A 4,437-nucleotide genomic window follows, 5' to 3' on the forward strand; every position below is an offset into this window, starting at 1 on the left:
AACAGAAAATACTTTGATAATTTTAGTTGCATAAATTTTATATAATTTTACTTTCAATAATACTAGAGGGTTTACAAAAGTTTGTTTTGTTTTTACTTATTTATTAAAGTTTATTTTGTTTCTACTTATTTATTTTATTTTCTTTTTTGCTTTTTTCCTTTATTTTATGAATTTTTTCTTTTTTGCTTTATTTATTTTATTTTTCTTCTACTTACTGTTGCTATTTTTATTTATTTTATTAAAGTTTATTTATTTTACTTTATTAAAGTTTTTTCTATTTCTACTTATTTATTTTATTTTGTTTCTACTTATTTATTTTCTTTTCTTTTTTCTTTTTTATTTATTTATATGAAAATTCTTTTGCTTTTAATGTTTTACACAGAAAAGCCCTCTCCCCTGGCCGGTTCATTAGTCCCGGTTCGTAGCTTGAACTGGTACTAAAGACCATCCTTTGGTCCCGGCTCAGGCCACCAACCGGGACCAATGGTGGTGGGCCACGAGCAAGGCCCATTGATCCTAGTTTGTCCCACCAGACCAAAGGGGCTAGACGAACCGAGACCAATGCGCCCACGAGGCCTGGCAGGCCCCCTGGCCTCACGAACCGGGACCAACTCGGCCCATGGGTCCCGGTTCGTGACTGAACCGGGACTAATGGGCTTATCTGGCTCGAACGTAAGCCATGTTTTCTACTAGTGAAATAACCATGTTTTCTACTAGTGAAATAACCTGAAAACAGGGGCATATAGCATCGTTGAGCCGTCTAAGATTATTTAGCAAGCCCAGCTAAGTAAATAATAATAATTCTGAAATTCTATCACAAACAAAGGTAATAACCATGACCTCCAGTTAATTAGAGCCTAACCATCCACAAAGAAAACATTTTACTAAGCCTAAATATGTCAACAATAAAAACAAAGCACCGTAGGCCACAGACCACCACCACAGATCACAAGCACTATATCTTTTGGCTCGATGACCAGAGAAGAGCACAGAATGGCCATAACACGAAAGATACTTTCATGAGCCCAGATTCCGATAAATGGCTTGAGGCCATGAAATCCGATAAACCTGCCAAGTCTTTCAATCCACTATTTAGTTCATGTGCGCTTACTGAAGGGGAGAAACCACTGACAGCCATGCATAATTGATATAACTAGAATTATCAAAATTGCTAGAAAGATCCTCATGATGAATGATTTGAATTCAACAAGTAGAAATCCCTTGCTCTCATATTTTTACCCATGGAGCATCATGCTATGTACTGGTTGTTAGTTACATGAAAAAGCAAAATCTATAATAGTGAAATATAGCCAAGAAGCTACTGAATGTTGCTTGGACATGTTTCTTTTCAATCTTAATCTAAACCTGCATCTCATCAACTACCCACCAAGGTTAATATAATCTGAAGAGAGTTGAGGCAGGAAGGATGTGAGGCGGACCACACCTTGAGAGTCGGCGCTGGCAACGACTGTATGGAGTTGGCATCGAGGTTGGTGTAGTAGTTGCGGAGGAAACCAAGGTTGGGGTTTGCGTCCTTGGAGGTCAAGGACAACGAGGAGCACATGCCTGGTTCCTTGGCTCCACTATCTGGAAAAATAAATCAAATCAAGGCAAGGAATTCAGTAAACATAATAGGGAAGAAACATATATGCAAGTATGATCCGGCCGTTTCGCATGTAATCCGCAGGGAAAGTAGTTATTCTACCTAGCAGGCTACATCTAGCCCATTGAGTAGCTAGCTAGTTCAAAAGAGATGCCAAAACAGACTGCATAACAGGTCACAGAACCAATCTAAAATACACCACATAATCTGCTTTCGCTAAAGCAAATATGTACATGCCACATAATCTGCTTTCGCAAAAGCAAATATTTTGTTGCAGGCCTAACTGGGTACGCAGTTTTATAATCTACTTATAAATTGCAAGTTTGCAATTCAGAAAACATGTTCTAGAAATATTAATTGTATGTGTAAAAAGTCAAGTAGAGCAACACAACCAGGCTCCAAATGTAGTATCGCTGGCAACACAACCAGGCTCTGTGTAAGAAAATGAGAAATTCTAGTTGTAGATGGACAGAAGGTAACATTCATTCAAGAATGCGTGTGTGATGTCGAAATGAAGGGCATGATCTCGTGCTCCCCTTCTCCAGGGACATTTGCATCAGAGAAATGTCTTATTGGGAACTCATCAAGTAATGACCAAGGTCACACAAAAAATAGAGTTATGTATGGGCGATTAGTACAGGTTCAAGATAACCTATACATGTTCTCAATTGAGTCGCCCTTCGATGGATGACGTTCTTGGCTAATGCAGATAATAACAAGTTTCATAATGCACAATAAACAAGGGATGTGTTACATGGGCGATCAATACATAACATAGCAGGTTCCAAGTGCCAAAAGAGACCTCGCTTGTAATATAGAATGGAGGAAATGGGTAAATCTAAGACTCGCCTACAACTGGGCATGCATTTTTTCAAGTCAAGCAGTATGTTCAAGAGTTACATCATCCTGTCTTCTGGTTCAGATTCAAAAAAATAAACTTCCTACTATGTGAAGATCAGAAATTCATTCCACTCCACAACAAAGAATGAGTTTCCAAATTCCCAAGTGCATGGACCTCTCCTATAGAGAAGCAAGACTATGTGTTTCAAGTGACAGTACTTGGATACAAATCAAGCCAAAAGCTAACACCCTGCAAAATACCGGCAGAACATCACATTCTGATTTAGCAGCAAATCAAGATGACAATCTCACATACTAGAAATGCTAAGTTAAACACCATACTTTCCACATACCAGAATTAGTTAGGGCATGATCATGCCACACATAGGAAGCTAAAACCTAGCATTTCATCAACTCCCTAACCAAAGCTAGGGCATGAAAAGGACATCACCACACTACTAGATCACAAAAAACATCACCATCTTTGGCCCGATGGCAATGGGCACACAGAGCATAATAAAAGGCATAGGAAGAGGAACCGAGTGTCTTATGTATGTGGAAGTCCAATAAGTGGCCCCACGTCAAGTGTCAGAGTGAATGCCGACATGGGCAGAGCTACTTTGCTGGACAACATCGTCTGCAGGAAAGCACGCCTGCGAAAAACACTGTCAGTGGCCCAGAACCAAGCTTCCGCTTCGCCGGGCTGGTTGAAAGTAGTGCAGGCAGAGTCGCCTTCTGACTGAACCTGGCTTCCCTGTTGCCATCTTCCCGCAAAACATAAGTTGCAAATCTTTCTTTCTCTGTAATTTAATATGAGATATAGTCAGTCAGTTGCTACAACAAGTTGTCTACAAAAGAATCCTATCAAAATTCGAGTATTTCTCTCCAATATAAACCAGAATCTAGTAGCCAGGCAATTTCCACAACGATGGTCATGAGTACAAAGCATAAGAGAAAGCAGAGGAACAACACCACATTCACATTCAGCATTAACACATAACGACTCGATGGCCAGAGAGCACAAGATGGCCATATAGCATGAAAGCTACTTTACAGATCATGAAGGGGAGAGGCCAGGGCCTCACCTAATGTGGTTGTAGCCTAGGAGGCGACATGGGAGCCAGGTCATCACACTGTGTACAGACCACTCGATGGTCTACATGTCGAGCCCTTCAGCTTGATAACCAACTCCACGACCATGTAGCCCTTGAGCGTATTAGGTTAACTGAACCTGGAACAGCAAAGTCAGGTCCTTAATGAATAGTCATGACATAGAATGATAACATAATTGCATTTGAGATTGATCCACACATAGCCATGCTAATGGAAAATCAAACCTTTATTCCATCATGGACACAGATCATGTTAAAGCGAATAAATAAAAACTTGATCCTATCAACGAAGCATCAAAGTAGCATGATTAAAGTCTCTAAAAGGGATGAGCACAATATTGACTCCAAGAACAGAAAACCATGCCCTACGGTACAACTAGTGTCACATACAGACGTTAACAACAACCAAATTAACATGGCTAGTAGGTCGGAATGACAATACATCCCAGGCATGATGGCTGAGCAGAAGGGGAGAAACCACTCACACCCATGCATGACTGATATAACTGGAATATTAGTGAGCTGCAATTATCAAAATTGGCAAAAAGATCCTCATGATGAATGATCTGAAATCAACAAGTAGAGATCCCTTACTCTCATAGTTTTACCCATGGAGCACCAAGTTATGTACTGTTTATTAATTACATGGAAAAAATCTATAACATGAAATTTAGCCAAGAAGATATTGGATGTTTCTTCCACATGTTTCTTTTCAATCTTAATCTAAAGAGAAGAACACGGGTTCATAACTTGCAAGACCAAAATCCGCTACTTAGAGTTGACGAATAACATTTAATCAGCAAATGAACTATACATGTGTTACAGCTTCCAAAGGAATTCTTGCAAGTTCAAAGCCTAGAACATTATTAAGATGTAACTAGC

Source organism: Triticum dicoccoides, chromosome 3B (genome assembly GCF_002162155.2).
Source record: "Triticum dicoccoides isolate Atlit2015 ecotype Zavitan chromosome 3B, WEW_v2.0, whole genome shotgun sequence".
Taxonomy (NCBI): Eukaryota; Viridiplantae; Streptophyta; class Magnoliopsida; order Poales; family Poaceae; genus Triticum; species Triticum dicoccoides.